General features: G+C 40.6%; 1 protein-coding gene across 2 annotated transcripts in view; it reads left to right on the top strand.

Moving 5' to 3' along the window:
* Positions 1 to 6,899: 6,899 nt before the first annotated feature.
* Positions 6,900 to 10,596, top strand: part of ATP2B1 (ATPase plasma membrane Ca2+ transporting 1) — a 94,462-nt gene continuing 90,765 nt past the window's right edge. The window contains exon 1 of one of the 2 annotated variants that reach the window (XM_088141882.1): positions 6,900 to 7,067. The gene's annotated coding sequence lies outside the window, so the exon portion shown is untranslated. Of the gene's footprint in view, positions 7,068 to 7,554; positions 8,666 to 10,596 lie in introns of those variants that run through there. The other variant, XM_088141881.1, reaches the window with a different exon arrangement.

The raw sequence follows: 10,596 nt of genomic DNA, 5'->3' as shown, positions 1-10,596 counted from the left end.
ATGGAAAGGCTAGCATTCCCTCCCCAAGATCACAGGTCCTTTGAAAAATTCTTCCTCTTATCTGTTTGAAATGAAGGCTATTTTAAAAGCTCATTGTCATGTTTATACGTAAGACACAAAATCTAAAATAAGAAAACATATCTATAAATAAAGCTGCTTAGAAATGTGTCCATTATAGGGTTGCTTTGTTTAAAAAAAAATCACTTGATCTTTAGTTTTCATGCTATCAGAAAAATCCTTAAATACAAAGTTTTCTAACTATGTCTTAATTCCATTCTTCAATTCTGTTTAGTAGCAGTTTCCATTCCCATGCCCTGTGCCATGCTATTGCCTATGCCTAGAATCAGGCTACTAGTTAGAGATATTGTGTTCAGTATGGGAGCTAACCCTAAATAGTAGGCCCATTAAGGTAGTAATGAAAATAGCACTTCTGTGGTAACCATGCGAAAGAAGAGCAGCTTCATAAAACTATATCCTGATTACTTCTCCTGCCAAGCAGACGACTGACTTGTTTATTTATCTGCTTACTGTGGGTTATGTGCCACTCTAATCCATGGAAACTTATATATATCATGGAATTTACCACGTTGTAAATGATTATATTAACTTTAATAAAAATCCTTCATGAATTTCTAAAATCCCACCTGAAAACTTCCAACTTGGTAGTCACAACTACATCCTGTGGTAACAAATTCCACAGTTTAACTATAAGCAAATTATGAAATAATTTGCTTTTAATTGTGTATATCCTGCCACTGCAGGAAAGGTGGGATATAAATCTAAAGAACACCTAACATTATTAATGGGTCTTAGAACTGATTAAGTGAAATGTTTCTCCTATCCACTATATCCAAGCTATACATAATTGAAAATACTATTAATTGTTTCCTCACCATTCTTGTAAGTTTAGAAACTTCACACATTATAATCATTTCTTCACAGAGAAGTTAATTTTCTCCAGGATCATGATTAGGAATCAGAAACTTTGTGCCTATGAAGACTAGTCACACCCATAGTGTATGTTCTTCTGCAAACTAATTTATTTTTTTTATTACAAATTTAATCAAAATCTTAACATATTTTAATTCAGTATATTATTATAAAACAATATACAATATTGTATGTACTGTATGTTGTAAGATCTTCTATGAGAATGTCAACATTTCTTTCATACATTATCATACGAGATTTTTTGTATTGTCATGTGAGATTTTGGTGTGGAGGGTTAAGACTATCATTATATTGGCAGCCTCTTCTGGCACCATGAGTCTTCTCTTCTTAACTACTCTTTTCAGCACATTTTCTAGCTTATAAAATGTTTTAAGGTGTGATGGCCAACATAATATACAATATTCCAAGTATGGTCACACAATAAATTTATATTATATATTAACATGATTTATATACTTAACTCTTTTTATAACAAACCCAAACATGCATTTTTCTCAGCCTCTGCACACTGTCAATGACCATTCTCCCAATCTGGAAATCTCTTTTTTGGACTCTTTGTGTTGACGTTGGTAAATGTGATCATCTCATTTTTCACTCTTAATAATTTAGAAATTACTTAAGAATCATTCATCCCATTAGCTTCTTGTATAACAACTGACATCCTTCCATTTATGAGGCAATACTTCAAAAGTGACTAATTTCTAATATATACCAACAATTCTGAAATAGGGGAAACTACATTAAAACGTATATTGTGTATAGTACTCATATATTTCAAAGGGAATTATAAAGGACAACTTTTAGGTGTATGGAACATGCCCAGGAGATACTGCAAAAGGTACTTTAGTTTTTTGCTTTTTACTTCAAGATAAACAATAACAACAAAAACCCCAATAAATTATTCCATGTAGACATTTATTATGCAAACTATTCTTACTGATAGGAAGTTAGAGACATTAATCTCTAGTCCCAGCACTGTCCCTGTGTGTCAAAAATGTCAAGATGGCAATTGAGACTGCTTGATTAAATCCCCACTCTTTTGTACATATCAATATTGCATGCATGTACAAAGGGGTGCAGCTTCTATCATGCAGTTCTAATTGCCATCTTGACTTTTTTGACCCTCTCCCTTGCCAGTACCATTGTCTACTCCTGCTTTCTTAAAAAGAAAGCAGTGGGTGATATTCTTTTTCTGAGTTCTATCTGTAGAGAAATAAAAGAGGCTGAGGTAACTGTAACATGATTATAAATTTCCCATGGGAAGTGCTGAAGGGAAAGTCTTTAAATGGTGTAGATATAAAGCACTATTCCCATATTAAACTTATTAAAATATTTATTTAAATAGTTTTTTAAAAAATTCTTGTGCAAATCAGCCAACTGTTTACAATGTTGGATTATTAAAAGAGATAGTAATACTTTGCTCATTGATTATATGTCTCTAAAATTAATCATAGCAAAAACACATCTTTCATAGACTTTTACTATAGAGAAACCTACAGTTTGGGGGGAGGGTTGCATTTATACTGTCTCATTATTATAAACAAGTAAGTGTCCATGAGAATGGTTTCTCTAACAGTTATGAATATCATGCATTGAAGAGCAGCTGTGAGGCTTTTAGATAATGTTATATTGGTTTGCTATGTAACCTAAAATGACCCCACAGAACCTGCATGAATGATACGAACACTATGCAAGTAAAATCTGCAGACCTCTCTATTTTATGGGTCAAAGTTCTTTCTTACATATAAATGTGGCCTACCTTCTTTCTCCTTTTTTATGTTAAGATAAATCAAATAACGTTATTTCAATTGGAGGAGTAAAAATGCAACATTAAAAATGCATTATTTCTAAGGAATCTAGATAATTTGATTCAGTACCTTAATGTAATTCATTCACTTTTAATACTGAAGGTTTCCATCTAGGAGTTATAACAATTGATTGGAATTCTGCTATCTTCAGAAAACTCTGTTCTCAAAGGCAATTTTCAAAAGCCTAGGGAAGCCTTGCTGAGCTACAATGATCAGTATAGATAGGGACACTGAGCTGCAGATAGAAAGAGAGAATTCTATATATCTGTGATGTGTCTTTTCTTATACTAGGAAGACATGAAAGAGAATTGCATAAATAAGTCTGCAGGATGTACCTGTTTCATTGTTTTGATTTTTTTCAATTAACCTAAATATATCTTTCATAAGGTTAAACCTAGCTGTATTCAGAAAAGAAACAAATACTGTAGTGGTTTCTTCATTCTTTAAAGGACTTTTCAGAACTAGCAAACTTGGGTCAAATAAGAATAATAGGGCATGTGATGGAGCCAAAAAAGGAAATAAAATAATTACAATAACAGCTCTGAAAGAATTCTTTATACCTATTTAGTTATACTGTCTCTGTTCTATAATATACCTTTATCATGTGTCTGCAATTATTATAACCTCAAGCCCTCATAGTTGCTTGCCTTATGTAGGATTCTGCATTTGTGTGCACAAACACAATATTAGAACTGACAACTTGAAATTAATTCCATAGTTTGATAGGATAGATAGTCCCTTGTATTAATATAGTGACATAATTAATTAATAACATGCATACTATCAGCATGTGCAAGTGAATATTCAAAACTTTTTAGTCTGACTTACCTGGTACTTAAGACTTCAGGGAGAGTAGAGTGTGGGGGGAGAGGAAGGAAATCTGAGAATGGAAATTACATGTTCTATATATCACTTGGCGTATTAATAGTATAATGCATATTGGGCCTAAGTTCTTTGGAATTTCTCCAAATGATAATTTGTATTTTCTATTATGATTTATTTCAATCACAGGCCGGAACATACATAAACATGAAACATACATATGCAAATAGTTCATAAGCTTATCATGCAATTTAAAAAAAAAAAGTATTTCAAAATTAAAATGATTGAAGTTTAAGTCTTACGGTCAGGTTTATAATTTATTTATTTACTTATCGATTTATATAGCCATCCATCTTGCAATTGTGACTCTTTGCAGTAAACAAAAATAATGAATATCAGCAAACACTGACACTACTCTGTAACAACACAATGTTGCCTGAGGGCAGTCAACTCAAGCACATAAGCACAGTAATGCCAAAGAAAACCGTAATGATGGGCTCACCCGACCCATAGGCCCCATGTCTGGGGGAGCATCAAGGTCTTCAGGAATTACAAAGTGCCAGCAGGATGGGGGCCAAACAAATCTCAGTATGGTGTTCCAAAGGGCTGGCACTGCGACAAAGAAGGTCCATACTTCCTGGATCCTGTCAACACTGCTTAATAGATGGGACCTAAAGCATGCCCACCCTGCCAGATTTAGTGGGCCAGGCAAAAACAATTGGAGAAAGGCAATCCTGCATATAACTTGGCCCCATGCTGTGTTCCTGCAAACTACCACACAAAATATAGCTATTCTTATACATATATTAGCATCTGGGCTGGATAAGTAAAAAGAAAATGGTAGATTGCGAGTCACCTAAGAGATGAACAGAAATTAGAGACCGGTGATTATCTTGATAAAGAGCATATCTTGAGAACACATGGTCCACTGATTCTGCCACAAGGGCTTGTTTCCTTTATCTTCTATATTGCTCTGCAAAGGGAAATAAGTCCACCCTTCTATGTGTAAAACACTTCTAGTAATTAATATATTTGGCTTGAACAAGCAATTCATTCTACCCAAACTATAATAGCTTGAAACCCAAGTCACATTTATTTGGTATTCCATAGCAAAAATGCTTGCTTTAACACTGACTTTAGTATGTTCAACCTCTAAAGCCAAGAGTGATCTTGGTGAAAAGCCTTATGAACAGAGTTTAGCCTCTATTTGATGGCACCACAAAGACTGAGAGGAATTAATACTAAAAGACCAAGTTGAGATGGGTCAAGACTTAACTTTAACCAAAAATTAAATGTGGCATCTCATCTTAATCTTCAGTAATCTGACCTTTAATTTTAAAATAGTATTTGATATGCATTTAGGGAGACTATGTATTCTGAATTTAGAATATCATAAACAAAATATTTATTAATTATTACAACTTATATGCCATTCTATTTCTAGAGATTTTGAGTGGTTTACAATGTTAATATAAGTTTAAAACAAACAAAAATCAAGAATACAATTATGATCAACCCAAAGCAGCACCATTACCAGGAAGATACCCAACGTCTGCCACTTTAATCATTGATAGATGCCTATTAAGTACCTAGTGAATCTGTTGTTTGGGGCAGTTTGGACTTTTGCTATCTGCAAGATCAAAGGAAACAGATAATCATAGTTCTCCTTCTTGACCAGGAAAACCTATGTTCTTTCATCTTTCACTTTTCTTTAACCCTGTCTCATAGTCTTCTCATTGCACCCCTTTAGTCAGAAAGTGTAATTTAAAACAATGGTCTTTTATTTTAGGTTTCCTTGACCTGGTATCCATTAAATCTGATGGACTTCAGCTCCTGACTTTCAACTGTGAATTTCAGAGCCTTGAATTTAATACTAGTGGTTGAAATCCAACATATGTGGGACATCCATCAGGTGAAAGAATAATCTCGGCCTTAAATCAGCAGCCCTAGGGAGGTACTAACATAAGATGTACCCAGATATGTAATTTTTAATAACACTGGCACTCATCCTATATTATACCTAAACTAAGAGCTCCATAGAAGACCTTGAATCCTACCAGCTATAGCTGCGGGTCAAGAGGAAGTGTCTAGAAAAATGGACTTCAGCAGCATTTAAATAATGCCTAGCCAACGGTAGTGGTGGGAAGACATGCCTAGAAAAATATGAAAGCTTCAAGAAGGGGAACTTTCATAGGGTTTTCCCCCCTTCCTTGCTTCATCTGTCATTTGGAAGCAGTCCATACAGGTGACCAGAGAACATGAAAGCAATCAATGTTTGTATTCGCGGAAAAAGCTGCAATTCAAATGATTGCACTGGTTTAGGACTGGGGTCCAACTTCCCTCTGACGCTGCTGGGAAATAAGACTGATTTAAATTTTAGGCACCGCGCTGTTTTCTTAATGGCAGCCTTCCCGTTTCCTTACGTCTCTCGCGCACCCGTTCTCTTTCTCTCTCTCACATACAAGCACTATGGCAAAGCTCCTCGGATGTAACTGTTTGGGCAAGACGAGAGGAAGTGACTAAACATGAAACAGCGAAAGTCGTCATCTCGGTTCTGACGGGGAGGACATAACAAGCAGCACCCGAACAATAAATCCGTCCTCCATCACCCCCAACATCAAGTGCCTGCGAAGGAAAACGGTCTGCAGCTTTCCCTCCCATGTTCCGAGTCTGTAAGTACCGGCCCGCCGGGTGGCCTGAGACAATATCGCTTCGCCTCAGCCCCACCTCCTCTCCCGCCTAGTGCCCATCGCCCGAATGCGCTGGAAGCGACCTCCTCTGCGCTGCCGTGCTACCGGAGCAGCCGCTCCTCCTTCGCTTCGGCGCTCTTTGCACCGAGGCTTAAGCCCACGAGCCACTACCTCAGCCCCTGGACGGTGGGCGATCCGACTCATCGCCACCCCCTTTTACGCGCTTGCCATCAACTCTCCCCCGCCCCGTCGTATTCGCCGACCGAAATAAAGCAATAGCGTGATTGCCCGCGCGGGCGCCAGACGCCCCTGCGGGTACCTTTGTGGGGGAGGATCAATGCTGGAAAAGAGGCGGGACGAAGGAGCGCGGAGGAAGGGCAGAGCGGCTACCCACCACCCCGCTTCTCCTCCCCCTCCTCCCCAAGGGAAACGCTCGTGGCAAAGTCAACGACCCGGAGCCCGCCGGGCCTCATCAAACGCCTCGGCCCGACCCACACACGTAATGGAAACAAGCACGTCAACCGATCCTGCCCAATAAGGAGGCGACAGGAAGGCGGGGAAAAAGGCGCTCACCGCCCTTTCGGGCACCATTCCCAGTCTCCGCCCCATCGCTCATGCCCCCCTTTCTCCCCCATACCCATGAAGGCTCCGCGTCTTCGAACCCCCTCCTCTTCCTCTAAACTGAGCGAGACCCTGTCACGTGACGGGGACCGGGCCGGTTCTGAGCCTGGCGGCTCCTGGTGTGCTTGGGGCGGGGGAGAGCGGCCGGGCACGGCGCGAGCGAGCGAGCGAGCGAGTAAGTGGCCACCCCTTCGCAGGAGGGCGAGGGGTGGATGGGAGACGGTGCTGTGCCTTTACGGGGCTTGGGGCGGGACCCGACGAAGCCGCCGGCTCTTTCCGTGGGATATTGGCCTGGAGAGGAAGGCGAGCGGAGCTGCTCGCACGCCTGCTCGCCTACCGCCGACTAACGAGGGCGAGGTGCTGCCAGGGTGTTAGTGCCGAGGGCAGGGCGGGGAATCCAGCTCCCTCCTCCGTTGCCGCCGCCGCTGCCGCCTCCTTCCCCCTCCCTGCTTCGCGGGCGGGCTCGGCGGTGGCGGCGGCTTGCGCGTTCCGGGGTGGGCTGGGGGACCTTGCGCGGTAGGCGAGCGGCAAGCACTGGTGGCAGTCGCGGTTCTTGTCGCGTGTGAACCTGGGCGGCGGTAAAGGAGCCTGAGGTAAGGGGCGAAGCCCGTGGCCGAAAACGGGAGGGAGAGGGCGCCGCGACGGGGACCTCGAACTGGAGAGGCAGGTGTCGGGGCTCCGCCGAGCGGCGCAGGCCGGGCATGCTGGAGAACTGGCGAGCCGGAAGGAGGTGGGGTGATGAGACCTGGCTGGCGCGGCGGGGCCCGCTTGCGCCCTCCTCTGCCGTCTTCGTCTCGGTGGGCGATGGGCGACCACGCTGGCCGCCTCGGAGCGAAGCGCCGTGTGACCTTGAGGGCACCCCGAGCGAGGCTGGCGGCCGATTGCGGCTGCCCGGCCCCGAATCCCCGCGCCACCTGGTTAGAGCGGGAGCGAACTGCTGCTCTCCCCGTGCGGTCCGAGCGCTCGCAGCTCGGTCCGCCGACGCGTCGCGCCTCTTGCGATGACCGCCGGACCCCTTCGCACAAGGTGTCCGCGCCGCCGGGTTGGGAAGCCGATGCCTCGCCGTCCCCAGCAGCGTCGGTCTTTACTACCCCTTTTCGTGGGGAGTCAGCTGTTCAGCCTTGTCTCGCTGGGGGTCGAGGTGCTAGTTCTGAACTTGAGGCTGGGCTTCTCTGCCTTCCTACCTGTAAGATCGTTGACTTTTGACAGTCAGGTATATTGCTGAAAAGGAAGCGATTGCTCGTATTCCTGCTTTCCCACCCAACACCCCAGCTGGTTTGTCGCGGTATTAATGTTATGTATTAATGGTAAAGGAGATGTTTTTATTTTGAACCGTGATAGAAGCATTTCAGAAGCATCCCTGAATGCAGCTTGAGCCGGTGAGGCTGGTCAAAACAGCCTTGGGTAGTGTAGACCTTGTCTGGTTTTTATGGCATGCCTGTAAGACCCTCTCTGGGGGCTAACCTATGAATACTGCAGCTCATGAATTTACCCTCAGTTGGAGGTGGGGGGAGTGGAAAGGGAAAGGTTACTAGCTATACTCCAAGAAGTAAAGGCACTTGGAAGATTGGTGGCTGAGACTTCCTCATGTATTCATCAACTGATATGTACTTTTAAGCCACGGATATAAAAAACCAAAATAGAGGAAAACTTGAGATACTGAAGAGCATCATATATGAAAACTAACTGATAAAAGTTGGATTGTCTGACATATTGCTGCTATGTATTGTAACCACGTCTATTGTAGAAAAGACCCAATTTCAATAAAGCAAGGTAGGATGCACCAAGTTGAAATAAATACCTATTCTTAAATACCTATTCTTCTGGCCTGTGTATTTAGGTGTAATTCTAATGTTAATAATAACCATTTTTCTTTTGCTGGTCTCCCTGTCCCCCCCAGTAGATAATGAAACTGATGTGTTTTTTCTATAAATGTAAATATATGAAAAGTATGAAGGTATTTGCTGATATACAAACTAGTGAATGTTGCTTATTTCAGTGCAAATAAATACTGTAAAGCATTCAAGCTTGAGATATTCATGTAGAAAAGGCACCAAAGAACAAGAACTGGGAAATCCTTACTTGAAATTTCATCTTTTCCATGAACCTACTTGGTAGCCTTAGGTATACCCCTGTTGTAGCCTCAGCCTGCTCCCATCACCTTCAGCCTTCAGTATGGAAAAAATAATTATATGTAAGAATTTTTACTGAGATAAATATAAAAGTAAAATATTGCTGTGAATAGAACATGAAAAATATGCATATTTTAAAGGATGGGAGCTGATGTAAAACAGCCAAAGCCAGATTCTTACACTGAGTTTCAAATCAAGTATATTTTGTACCATAGAAACACAGATATATGCCTTAACCAAAATGGAAATGGTGTCTTGCTGCTTTTTAAGAGCAGTTGTTTTTAAAAAGGTTGAATATGGTTTCTTTAACAAAATATTTGTAATAGAAAATCATGTATAACAATGAAGGGAAAGAAATAACATGCATAAAATACATTTCAGTAACTTACGTTGGTATAGATTTTGAATTATATGCACACATTTTTTATTCCAGAAGCTTGTCCTGTTATCAAATCAATGATCGTTGCACTGACAATAGAAATAATTTTAGCTATGTTTGAGTTAGACATTATAGTGTAGTAAATGAAAGGTGAACAAAAGCTTCTTAATTAGGAATTGATCTGAAAACTGCTATCTTGAGTACTTGATGCAGTGGCAAAGTGTTTTAAAGGAGTTGTAAGATAGGGAAGCTATTTTGCAGTATTGGTTATTAATTCTTTTCCTGATTATATAGGAGAGATATTCATAACTTCTAAAAGCACAGATGATGGAGAATAGTACTATGAAACAGATGAAAGGTTCTCCGTTGGTATAAAGGAGATTGAAATATTTCATGAAACCTGATGATTTTCTCTGATTAGCAAGAAACAATATTGAAAAGTCAACTTTTAAAATTCAGTTTGTAGATGTGGCATTATGTTTATACACCTCCATCCATAAGGCTGATACGTGTTTTTGGTCTTTAAACGTCATCTCTAGATAATACTATATATTAAAAATGTGCTAAGTACATATTTCTTTCTACATTGTCCTCTGGTTTTTGGTAGTGATACAGAGTAATTATATATTTATGTTGTGGTTTATCTGCTAGGAGCCATTAGTCGCAAAAAGTAACTCCACAGGATTTATATAAGTCATTGTATATTTACGATATAAGTATTTCAGTTGTTCGCATGTGGATGTTACAGTCTTCCAGAAAGACTAAGTCAGGAATCATCTTTAATCACCTTAAAGATGCTCCTTCATTCTTTGCTGTCTGTAGGCGGTGGAAATAGTCAAATTGGAAAGTTAGTTTAACTGGTTGCAGATACATTTACAGGTTCAAGTCAGATGTTGGTTTAAGTTTTTAAAATCTTGAAACAGTTTTGGTCAAGATTATTTGAAGGTCTGCCTACAGATTTATGAAACCACTAGTTTGAAGGACTGTTGGTCTGCCATTAAAGGTTTAAAAGGTTCATGGGGGACCTGATATAGGATCTTCTTGATAGTAGACCCTGACTTATATAACTCTACTCCAAAAGATCAGTGTTTAACTTTATTTAGGTTTTAAGATGTTGTTTGCACTATTATGTCTGTACAGCAATACATTTATTAAATCTGGTTTGTAGTCAATGATTTACTCCTTATTTTTTT

This window comes from Python bivittatus, unplaced genomic scaffold, assembly GCF_059951505.1.
Source record: "Python bivittatus isolate LINGU-HERP-01145 unplaced genomic scaffold, Pbiv_v1 ctg000330_np1212, whole genome shotgun sequence".
Classification (NCBI taxonomy): Eukaryota; Metazoa; Chordata; class Lepidosauria; order Squamata; family Pythonidae; genus Python; species Python bivittatus.
Note: the sequence above shows the minus strand (reverse complement) of the source record. Positions and strands in the feature narration are given on the sequence as shown.